Source organism: Arvicanthis niloticus, chromosome 6 (genome assembly GCF_011762505.2).
Source record: "Arvicanthis niloticus isolate mArvNil1 chromosome 6, mArvNil1.pat.X, whole genome shotgun sequence".
Classification (NCBI taxonomy): Eukaryota; Metazoa; Chordata; class Mammalia; order Rodentia; family Muridae; genus Arvicanthis; species Arvicanthis niloticus.
In genome coordinates, this window is record NC_047663.1 from 50,142,258 (window position 1) to 50,154,925 (window position 12,668).

General features: G+C 41.1%; 2 pseudogenes; both read left to right on the forward strand.

Moving 5' to 3' along the window:
- LOC143433729 (NACHT, LRR and PYD domains-containing protein 1b allele 4-like) overlaps nt 1–9,644 on the forward strand; it is a 33,209-nt pseudogene extending 23,565 nt beyond the window's left edge.
- Nucleotides 9,645–10,096: 452 nt separating this feature from the next.
- LOC117710280 (NACHT, LRR and PYD domains-containing protein 1b allele 4-like) overlaps nt 10,097–12,668 on the forward strand; it is a 41,339-nt pseudogene continuing 38,767 nt past the window's right edge.

Here is a 12,668-nt window from a genome sequence, read left to right on the forward strand (position 1 = left end):
TTGGGGCCTGTGGTGAGTTCAGGATTCATGGGAGAAAGTGGACCACCTAAACTTAGGGATTTGGTCTACAGATGCAAGAGTCAGAGGGAGGGGTATCACAAACAAAACACTTTTGAGAGGGGGGGGTCATCCAAGGGTTAGAGGTCCTAGAATAAGGGTCAGTGAAAAGACCAGCCATAAAGACTGAATGTCTCCATCCTCAAGGGCAGCACAAAGGTGGTTCTGAGCTCAAAAACTCTCCCCTGGGACCATGAGGATGTTTACTCAGACCAGTGAGTGGAGGGGAGCGTACCAGTTCTGTGAGGTTTGGGCTAACAAGCGATCGCTTTCTATGTAGTAGCATGGCATATGGGAACCTGTGGAGTTTCTAAATCCAAGTCAAGGAGCTAATGTTGTGTTTTATAAAAAGATATGTAGAGAGAATATGTTTGATGGATGTGCAGTAAGGTGTGGAGGAATGGGATGCCTCCACAGGCCCATGCTGAGGCATCCCTTCCCCCTGAGGGACCAGCCAAATGATAGTATAGTATAGAATAGAGTTTATTCAGGGCATGGGAGGGAAATTGAGAGGGTAGTAGAGACAGAGAAAGAAGAGAGAGGGTAGAGGAGTAGAGGCCGGCCATGAGCATGTGGAGAGAGAGGGGGATGGGGAGAGGGGAAGAAGGGGCAAAAGGACAGCGAGAGCAAGAAGACAAGAGAGAGGGGAGAGGGCGAGCAGTCCCTTTTATAGTGAGTCAGGCATACCTGGCTGTTGCCAGGTAACTGTGGGACAGAACCTATACAAAATGCTAATAATAATAAATACACTTAATGCTAAATATCTTTTCTTTATATAAAGCCTCCACTTGCTGGAGGGTCACTGCACTAATATTAGGAGATTTCTGTGGGAAATAATTATTCCTACCTGGGATTGAAGAAAGAAAGAAAGAGAGAGAGAGAGAGAGAGAGAGAGAGAGAGAGAGAGAGAGAGGAAGGAAGGAAGGAAGGAAGGAAGGAAGAAAGAAAGAAAGAAAGAAAGAAAGAAAGAAAGAAAGAAAGAAAGAAAGAGAGGGAGAATATACTTCTCCTAAGGAGTTGACAAGGAGAAGGTTTATTGTAGATATGCAGGAGAGCATGTAAAGAGGCATCTGGAATGGCCCAGAATGAACATGACCAGCCAACTGAACAAGGCCATGTGAGGATAGTGGGAAGAGGAGGAGAGAGAGCCAGAAACCAAGAGTTCAGGAGAATGGGAACCAAGAGCAGTGGCCAAGAGGCAAAGAGATAAAAAAGACCAGGTTACCAAAATGGCCAGGTTCTATAGGGAAAAACTATTGGGGGAAAAGCAGTGAGGCTAAGGGGCTGGGGAGGTTGAGAGTAGGGGGCAGGGTATGCCAGCCAGGATGGTTCAGTAACAGGTAGGGACCAAGAAAGACTTGTGGACAGAATCTGCTTTTATATGTTAAATAGGCACCTGAGCCTTTTGTCCTGAGTTTGAGACCTAACATCCAACCTTCTTGCTGATGGTAAAGGACAATATAGCCTTTTCTATAACTACTTCTGATTGAAATTAGGGCATCATTGTTGGGGGCTCAGAAAGGCTTAAACAATGGCCACCTGAATAATGATCAAAGGATGGCCAGGGGGACATCTGTTAGCTTGATGCTCACTGCTTCCTGGGTTCTATGGGACTACTTGGGGATAGGGAAGTGCAGGCCACTTTGGAACCATCTGTGAGACTGAAACTCCTAGGTTTAGCTACTTTGGAACAATTTGAAATGCAAAGGCCAAAACTAGAAATTCTGTCAGAAGAATCAAGCTTCAGTTGATTTAGAAATCTTTGGGACAGATATAGACTAGAGACAGAAAATAAAATTAAGGAGCTTAGGGGAATTTTTTATCTTGGATATACACTTGAAAATTCCAGGTCCACTGTCCTGGTAAATGGAGGAGGGGAGTCCCAAGACCCCATCCCCAGGAATAAGCAGGTGAGAAAATGTAGGCTGTTGATAGATAAGAATACCTATCTGGAGCCCATTTGACCTGCCAGAGGTATATCCAAGTCAACTCCCTGAAGCTTTCATGAACTTTCGAAGAACCAATTTTAAGACTACGCTTAGAAGACAACCTAAGGAAGTTTAAATTTTTGAGCTTGTGACTGATATAGTTAGTATTTTACAAAGGCCAGATTAATAACTTATCAAACTCTATTGATTAATGTTAAAATTCTAAACTTCTTCAAGTCTTAGTATAACAATAGTATAGAGAGGGAAAGAAGTCTGAAACATTTTTATTTCTTACATATCTTAAGTGATTTCCTTAGGTTTTTACAACTTGCATTTACATACTATAAAAATGCTTTCTTAGACCCTCACCACTTACTTAAGGTTTTACATCCTCAGACCTTTATTACTTGTATTTACACACCAGAGAACACTGTCTTAGACCTTCATAACTTACATAAGCTATACACTTTTTTTTTACCCAATTACTCACCATGAGACACAGGTTGTTGATTACTGAAAGCAGTCATTACAATGCAAGTTCCTGTAAATAAAGGAATAGTAAAATGCTACTTTAAAACCTGTGTTATGGATTTATCTTTATCAGCTTGAAGTCTTCCACCAAGAAAAACTGTCTGTGCCAGTCTTTCTCAGCAGGATACCTAGCAGGTCTAGAAAAAGAGAACCTTGATTTATATATGAAACTAATTGACAACTCAGCCACAGCCTCTGGAAAGAGCTGGTATGTTTGCTGATGTTAAACTGACAAAGCTACATACAGTAGCCTAACCTTCAACATTGTCAGAGATTTGAGAAGGATAAATTATAGCAGGTAACATACTTCAAATAGCCTAAGTATCAATTAAAATAACAAAGACTTATCCACTATCTAGGCCACCGTGGAGGCTTCATCTGAGGGAGTAGTCAGTCTTCATTGTCATTCAGGACAGAATTACATCTTTAGCTACCACACAGGGCACCATGAGCCTTCAGCTACCAGTCCCAGAAAGCCTGAGGGATTTTCCTGTGGACTAGATACTTGGGAAGATTAGTCTACCTTGACTTGGGAGTAGAGCAGTCAATCCAACAGTATCCACAGTATGTACACAACCCTGGCAACAAACAAGGCATGGGGCAGTTTTTCCCAATGGCCAGCATTACCACAATCTAAATGAAGTCATCAGTGCCCCATCTGTCTTCTTTAGAGACCTTGGGGATGCTGGTAGGAGTTGGCATTTCTGTCTATTATGGGAAGTCTTTTTATTAAACATTTTAAATGCCATAATCAGCAGATCTCTGAAGACTTTGCACACCATTATCTATTATGTATGAGCTAATACACTTTATGTGTTTTTAGTTACTTGCTTTAGGCTTAACTTTCAAAACACATACAGGAGGCTAAGTAAAGCTTGTCACTAAATTATTACATAGAAGCTTACAAAATGGTTTTTATATAATTAAGACTCTATAGCTTTATCCCTGTTAATTTTCAGCCTTAAAAACTTGAGTTGAAGACTTAATTAAAGATCCTTGGTGTCAAAATAAAACATTAAACCATAAATGTAGTCCATGATTGTGGGGCAGTGGGCTGTGGAAGGCAGCTGGGCACCTGGTCGAGCACAGGCCTCGAACCCCAGACCCTAATGGGACAGAAGGTGTTTGGCTTTGTTCCTGGGCCCCTGGTTTCTCCACAGCCCCTCCCTTTGAGAGGTTTGTGTCACCCAGCACAGATAGAGGGAATGACCACAGGCCTCAGCCTCAAGAAATTTCCATATTAATTTCCATATTAATGAGATACCTGAAGGCCAGATGATGTAGCCAATTAAGCATTCTTTCCCAGACCCTCCTCTCTCCCTATTTAAGTCAGGCCCACCCTGACAAATGGGGTGGGGGGAAGGGTACAACCAGATTCATTCTCCATCTGCCATGACAATAAATATTTTAAACCATGGACTTCCTTGTGTCTTTGGGGCCTGTTGTGGAGAACTGTGGAGGAGCCACAGCCTAATCTTCCGTGGAGGGCTTCTTTACGTTCCAGCCATGGAGGTTGCCAATTCAAGGTAGCTATTCAAGCTGCCAAGCGAGTCAGCCAAGCGAGTGCCCTAACCAAGAGTCTACAACCTGTGGGGCGATGTTGGGTTTCAAGCCCTGCCCCCGTGGGACCTTCCAACTGATACCTCTCCACACCCTGGCGGAGCCCCAAGCAGCTTATCAGTAGCTGCTTTGCACTTAAATTAGCTGCTTTGCACTACTGGGAAAGTTGCCTATTTTGACTTTTTTATGGTATACCATTATAAAATATCATTTTTTGTATGACTCAATTTATCCAAATAGCTAAAACTTAGTAAAGTGAGCAAAGACAAAGAGGCTAGACAAATATTTCTGTGAACCTAAGGAAACCTTAGGAATTTATAAACTTTATTTATAAAATATATGTATTTATTAAGCATATGTTGTTACTTATTTAAATTTTCTAGATGCCTGGTATTGAGCAGTTATCAAGGATATAAGTAGTTAGACATACATCTGTTGAAATAAATATTGTGAAATCCTGGTGGTAGGTTCACTACCCTCCTCAATGCTTTGTTTCCAAATGAAAGATACACACTCAGTCTTTATATTTTAATATGCCTTAAATAGCTCAATAACTAGTTCTGGAATAACTGTTCCTAGAGATGGAGCAAGATAAAGGTCACCTATTCCAGAATCCCCTAATGTGTTTTAAATCGGGACTGCAAGCTCACTTGGTTGTTTTAATCTTGAAATGAGAGACTCTACCATCTTGGACTTCTGTAGAATAAAACACTCTTTTCTTTTACATATTATTTGAGTCTAGGGTACCATTCTTCAGTAAATTTGTAGACCCTTATATTAACAAGATCCAAGATAAGTTTCTGAAACTTAAAAGAATTTTTAAATTTACATTTAAGATGTGTCTGTATTATCATAGTTTGCAATCTGTAAACAATTTTGTGTTAAAAGTATGAACATCCTTATAGGTATTCCTGTTATTAGAGAAGAACATGTATTTAAACAAAATTTAGACAAAAAAGCATAACAATTCCAAGTTTGGAGTGAATTGTGTTGTTCCAGGCTATGTCAGCAGGAAGACTCCACCCATTATTTTTGTAGTATTAGGTTCTGCAGCTTTATGTTTTATCTGAACTGAGAAGCAACAGTTAACATGTGTTTAGTCTGCTCAGAGCATTTAACTTTGCCTGAGAGGTCCTTTCTTCTCAGATGCCATTCATGCCTGACCTTCTGGGTGGGGAGGTCCTTCTTCCTAGCATGTGAGTCCCTGTTGTGTGTTGCCCCCTGGCCTTGCACTACCATAGCCCAGCAGGTGGCATCAGGAGGGGTGCAACTTTCTGTCTCTTTAATTCCTGAAAAGTAGAAAGGGAAAAAAGACAGGCATAGTCATCTAGGTGGCACCCAGCCAAAGGGGCTAGAAGTTAGGACTTTGTGAGTCAGAGTGTGAAGTTAGATGAGAGAGGAGAGGAGGGAGGTCTTCACCAATGCTGGTATGAGCTGTTGGGTTTTAGACAGAGGTTTAGGAACATTCTGCCAGATCAGAAATAGATTTGGCCAGAAGGCATTCAGATGTCATCTCAATGTACCTAAATCCACATGATGACTACAACTGAAAATAAAGTAAGAAAAACATTTGCCTGTTCTCAGAGTGTGGAGGCTTAGGCCTTTGGGCTGATTCGAAAGGCCAGGAGGCTGCTTGGGACTAGGGGAACTCACTTTTTTTTTTTTTTTTTTTTTTTTTCTAAAAATGTAAGTCCCATTGACCCCATGTGGGGACCAGCTGTGGTATGCATTTTGGGGTCCAGCTATGTTCCTAGTGCTTTGCTTCCTCCCTCTTAGGGTGTCCAGACACCACTGTACACTAGACTGAATGGATGAAATGGAGCCCATTACATGTGGAGTGTTATAGGATCCCAGTCGAGATGGGAGTGAATGCTGCAGTGAGAGGATAGAGAAAGAAGACATTCTCCAATAATCTCCAGTAAAACAGCTCTTTTAAATGATCTCAGCTTGTGCATATTTTTTTAGTTGGGGTGAGTTTGTATGCTTGTATGTACACTTTATTCAGGGTGAACCAAGGGTTATATAGTTTTGGAAAAGAGGGTGAGAATAGCCAGGGTAGGCAAAGATCGTTGGTTGAAGGCTAAGGTACTGAGATGCTTCAGTAACATGGGGAGGCATTCCAGGAATCTCATGTGATGTTCCTTAGGTAGACAGTAGAGTCTGAGATCCCCCAGGTAGAGAAGAGGAAGCCACACTGACGAAAGGGAGTCTGCCATTTTGCACTGACCTCAGGTTATTCCAATAACATCTGCTTTAACCTTAGCAGCAGGGTTTCCTGACAGTGGTGTGGCTATCTATAGTCTAAAAAGCAGATACAACAATAAGCCAAGGGCTCAGTAGGACTAAAAATTTTTTATAGGTGCTGCCTTATTCACTTTATACTATGTGGTTATCTTAAGATCTTCATTTTGTTACAAACTTTTATAGTTTTTTAAATAATACCCAATAACTTTATAAATCCCGAGATAAAGTTTACAGCATAGTCTTAAGAGATGTTTTTTGAGAGCAGAGTGCAGAGAAATCATAAAAATGAAAGATTTTTAAAAGAGTGGGAAGTAGAAAAATCTTAGAAATAAGAGACTGGATATATAGAGAAGAGCAAGTGTAGGTATAACATATTTGGGGATCATCTGTTTGGGAAGTGGCAGAAGTTGTTAACATATGAGAAATTTTAAAATTGAACATATCTCTTTTGGCCCTTGAGCTGTACTGAGGCCAAGCTGTTTGTAATAACATAGCAAGGTTTTAATAAAATTTGAGTCCATGGAAGAAGAAAGAGTCATGTAGCAGGTCTTAGCTACTTTGTGGATTCTTCTTTTTCCAACCCTTTATCCCTCCAGTTTCACTCCCTATCACTAGATAAAAGATAAAGAAGAATAAAGGAGAGGGGGGGAGGGAGGTCCTTGAATCTAATTTTTTCCTTTTTGATTCTTCTTTGAGCATGACTACTACCAACCCCTTTAGGGGTTCAGAGATTGTTCAGGTGGTTTGTTGGTCATTCAGTGATCTGCCTCTTGGGGCTCTAACATTTATATACTCTCTAAAAAGTTCCCTGAATTCCAAACATTACCTATGCAGCTGGAAAAACCCACCTCTGCTAGAGCATGAGGCAAATCCTAGTCAGCTGCTTCAGACAGTCTGAAACAGTGCCACATCCCCACACCTGGAATTAAAATGAAAACATAGTCTTATAATACCTCTGTGTTTTTAAAGAAACCAAAATTCCAGAATTCTCACGACGGGGTCACAAAATGAAGCACTGACAGGTGGAAGGTTCATATATGCTCCAAGAGGGGGCTAAAAGAGCATAGTGATGGATCCAGATGGGCTTCGAGAAGCTATAGGACTGCAGGAGAGATCTGAGAGGTAACAGTAACACAAAGAATAGGTGTTCTGCCTGAGGGAGAAGAGGAAACTTCAGGAGGGAGCTGAGAACAGAAGCTGTGGGACTGCATGCAGATAGAAGCTGAGAGATACTATAGTAGCCTAGGTAGGTCTAGAGAAGCTTCAGGACTGCAGGCTTCTCATAGAGGGGGGAGACAAGGAAAGGGTCTCAGAGGGTCACAGGTTGGGCTGCAGTTGCCAAGGGGAGATGAGAGGAAGGTCTATGATGGAGCTGAGCTGAGGTGAATAAAGTGTGATTGTGACAAGAATTTTCATCCACAGTACTCCACGTGGAATGGGAAACTTGTCAGAGAAAAGGATTCTGACTCACAAAGGAGAGGCATTACTTCCCATGTAACTTGGGGCCTAGCAGGGCAGAGGAGCTTCTCGGTACACTAGCGTAGCTTCTGTAGTAATAGACAAAGCAAGTAGTTCCAAGGCGACACTTATTCAATAGATAAAGAGAGGAAAAAGCAGCTGGGGCTTTTAGGAAAGTTGAAAGGCTAAGCATCTTTAGTAGAAAGATGTGTCCCATATGAGTGTAGACAGATAGACAGGTGTAGCAGGCCAGAACCAAGAGGGGCAAGACAAGTGCCAGGCAGGTCAGAAAGCTGTAAGAGCCAGAAAGACTCTTATGGAGTGGTCAAGGAGTAGCAGATGGAGAAGAGAAGTAGCTGAGGAGTTGGACTCTGGAAATTAAATCAAATTTGGTGGGTGGCAGATGGCAGCAGAAACAAATGATCTATAGGTGTCTTAGGAGAGTCAAATCATCAGTTTGGTTTAGGATTGCACAGTCTCTTGGTAGGGAGCTCAGGGTGACCGGGTAGGGGGATATCCCAGCCAGGATAAATCTGTAACAGATAGAGACTGAAGGAGGCTGGTGGCCAGAGTCTACTTTGAGGCACCTCAGCCATTTGTCCTGAGTTTGACTGCTAAGTTGGCCATTCTTTCCAAAATATATAATTATCATTTTTTTAAAAGCATTCAAGTAATATGTAACATGATTATATTGATAGGGGCAAGGAATGGAGTGACAGTTTTTTTAATATTCCATATGAAGTATAAAACAAATGGGAAATGATCTGGGTGGGACAATGGAGTTATTTCTAGTACTTGGGCAGTTTTAGATTGTGTTTGTTTAATTGGAAGAACATATTATCTTTTATTCCTTGGGTGTGTGTGGGAGGGAGTTAATTAAAGTACAATCAAACACTTGTATTCCAGGTGTGTAGATCTTGGGGGAGGGGAAAATAACAAGAACTACATTCACAGAGAGAAAGAACTAGAGACGCCACTTTGGGTTTACCAATGGAACACAGATAAGCTTTTCAAAATGTATCTAGGACATGAGTCAGAGGTTGAAATGGGATTTTCAGAATAAGAGAACAGACATTGTATATCCTAATCTGATGGCTTAGGATAAAACTTTCTGATTTAGCCAGTCAACAGTGAAGGATTAGAAATCTCACCATTCTGGTGAAGCAAGGAATATGGCTACTTGCTCTCATTAAAAAAAAAAAAAAAAAAACAAAAAAAAAAAAAAAAAAAAAAAAAAAACTGTTTGGCAAGAGAAACTATAGGTGGAGGTGGAAAATCAGTGGTTAGCCTGCAGCCCTGGAGGAAGACCTGGGAGGGGAGGTAGGCAGAAGGAAAACAGCCAACAGGTCCCTGGTAGGGGAAAGCTGGTATCAGGATATAGTAGAGGAGAAAGGACATCCGATTGAGAGCCAAGACTTATTTGGCCCAAATCCAGGTGCCCAGAAAGAGCCTTCATTAGTCATATTAGAGGGGCTGCTAGGATTGAGAAGTCAACACTGGCCAGGTAGGTGAGGGGTCCTGGGGGGCTGGGGTTGTGGCTCTACAGGGATCACTTCCAGCATGTCCTCTTTTTCAGCTGCAAAGAGATGGCTTAGTACAAGCATCTGAGTCTGGCTGAGCTCATAGCACAAGGCCAGGATGTGCCCACAGCTCCCATCAGGCAGATGCTATCTCACCCTGAGAAGCTGCTATTCATCCTGGATGGCATAGATGAGCCAGCATGGATCTTTGAGGAGAAGAATCCTGAGCTCTGTCTGCATTGGAGCCATCCACATCCTGCTGCTGGGTCATTTGCTGGTGAAATCCATTCTTCCTGAAGTTGCCTTGCTGCTCATGGCTCAAAAAATAGCTCCACAGTTAATTTAATTTGGGGAGCATCTACATTGGGTTTTTCTGCATCTGGATGGAAGGGATATTTGAACAAATATTTTGCAGAAAAAAACAATCTATCAGAACTTATGAGATTGGTTGAATTAAACTCAGTGCTCTAGACCCCATATCTGGTGTCTTGGTTGTATTCACTTGCCTGAAGGAGCAGATAGTCTGTGGGGAATATCTTTTCCTGACCTCACAGACCACCACATTCCTCTGATTGAATAACCTGTCCCAGACCCTGCCAAATTAGCCCCTTGGGGAGACAAATAAGTGGTATCTGTTTTCTGGCTGCTGAGATGATATTATGAAAAGGGACCCTGAGAAATTAAGGATTACATGAGACTGGCATTGTCACTTTCATGAAGATGAATGCCCTTCAAAAGCAGTCTAGCTCTAGGTGTTATAGCATTAACCACCTGTGTGTCTAAGAGTTCTTTGCAGCAATGTCCTATGTTTCAGAGTGTAAGCAAATGAGTAACAGTTTTCAAAATATAATTGTGAAAACAGTGCTAGGTTGTGTGGAAGGCGTAGCCTATTTGAAACATCCACTATGTGATTTCTATTCAGTCTTTTGAATAAGAAGAGAGTGAAAGAAATGCAGGTTGCCTTGGAAGACATCATTGGACTTGCTATAAGGCTATCTGGGGGAAATTTTACCCCATGAACCATATTATCTGGGTTTGCTCCATTGTCTCTATGAGATACAGGATGAGTAGCTCCTTACGCAGGTCATACTCAATCTTCAAGGAACAAGGGAGCATGTCCAGACAGATATGGCACACCCAGTATTTGAAGAACCTGGTAAAACAGATAGACATAGAGCTCATGGTCATCATTTTCCACATTAAATTGTGCTGCCATGTGAAGAGGCTTCAGCTGAATGGTAGTGGACAGCAGGAATAAATGCCAATGGCCCCCAGAATGGGTCTGTGAGTATCTAGGCACAATCCTCTCTCCAGCTTCCTTGTGAATTCCATGAGTTGATATGTTCCGAGCACCAGCAGCACCCTTAGCTGGTTCTAAGGCAGTAGGATACAGGTCTCCAATATCACATTGTAAACTGACCACATTTTTATGCCCATGCCTGTATGCTGAGCAGTTTGGTAAGGATGTGAATTAATTCGTCTCCCTCTATCCCTAATAGAATTATCCACATTCTCTATTTGAGAGGCTTCTATCTTCACAGTGATGTTCACTTTGTTCTTACTCTCAAAAGAGTCAAACAGACTTTTGGCATGCTTTCTTTCTGAGAAATTCATCCAAATTATTAAGGCATATCTCTCCTCTACCCTCATGAAAATTACCTTGGCTCTAAGATGTTCCATGAACTCAGAATAAATATCAATCAGGTAGAGTCTATAATTTTCCTTGCAAATATGGCTTTCCTGTTTGTGTCAGTGACACCACTGTGTCACCAACCTCTCATTCTGAATTTTTTAACCTTCCCTTTTCTGTGCTCCCTGCCTTTGTTGCAGTACTGCTCACATATTATCAGCATGTGCTTCTCTCCGCTCTACATGACTTATTCCATAAATATCTATTCAGCTTATGCTAGGACCTACAAAGCACAAGAGGAAAAATACAATTGATCTCTCAAGAAGCTCAAAAGCTATGCTGAATGCTGGAATCCATCCAACAATTACTATAGGTTGTGATACCTGCATTATTAGAAATACAAGCATAATATGAGAGAAAGGAATATTCACACATTGGACCAGAAATGGAGAGAGTCTCAGAATTGTTTTGTTCATTCACCTCTAATATTTTCAAATTTAGAATTTGTTCTCATCATAAATTGCATTTCAGTGGGGCTTGCTATAGCTACTTGTAATCTCACCACTCAGGAAGAAAAAAAGTAAAATTGCTTAAATCTTGAATTAAGACCAGTCTAGACAGCATAACATCTCTCCCTTTTCCTCCTAAAAAAGATAGAAAACTAGTGATAGGGTATTAAAGAAGAGGACAGAGATAAGGAGGAAGAAAAGAGAAGGAAATGGATCAGAAAGCATAAATGTGACCAAACAACATTATACATGTGTTTGAAGATGTCCCAATGACTCTCACTTTACATGATTAGTATGAATTCAAAATATATTTGTTGAAGAAAAGTGAAAATACATCAATTACCAAAGTAATAAAAATTAATATTAAGCACAATTTCATTTCTCAGAAGGGACACCATTAAGAACGAGAGTAGCTAATCTTGGTAGTACTCATCTATCACCCCAAATTCAGAAGTCTAAGGCATAAAGATCAGAAGTTGTGCTCTAGCCTGGAATATAATGTGTACCCATGTCTCAAAAGAGCACATGTTAAGGACGTAACTCAGTGGTATAGTACTTTCCTGGCATGCTAAAATTCTGGGTTCAATCCATAGCCAGGGGGAGAAATGAACCAAAGTATACCATTTAGCTTTTATTCTATATATTTTATACTGGAAATGTATATTCTAAAAGTATATACAGTACAACAATATATTGTATCTTATACTCACCTTTATTTTCTTAAACCAAGGCTGCCTCTTCCAGGTACTGTGAAATCTAGCACAATACCATTTTGAATAGCACCATGTTATTCCCAAGGAAAAGTATCATGGCAGATTGAGCAATTCTCTTCTTGGCCATTTCAGGTTCTTTCTAGATGTTCATGATTATAATCAAGGCAGGTTGTTTGAAGGGTCTGGATATGAATGCTTCAAGGAAGAGTGGCCTGTTCTTGGGCCTTCAGAAGAGCAGATACGGAAGAGGCAGAGGCCTGGTAAAGATGAGAAGAACCCAGGACATGAGATCAAAAACAGAGAACTTGGAGAAGACAGTGGTCTTGGGATCCTGGAGGCAACCTCATAGGAAAGTGAGAGTCTTCAGCTACAAATGGGACTTGAGAGCAAGAATTAGACACACAGGCAAGAAGACCAGAAAGGAGTACCATCAAACAAAAGATTTCTGAGGTGAAGACTGACCAAAGTCACAAGAAGGGAAAGACTAGCCCAGGAAGGTATCAAAGCATTGAAAACAG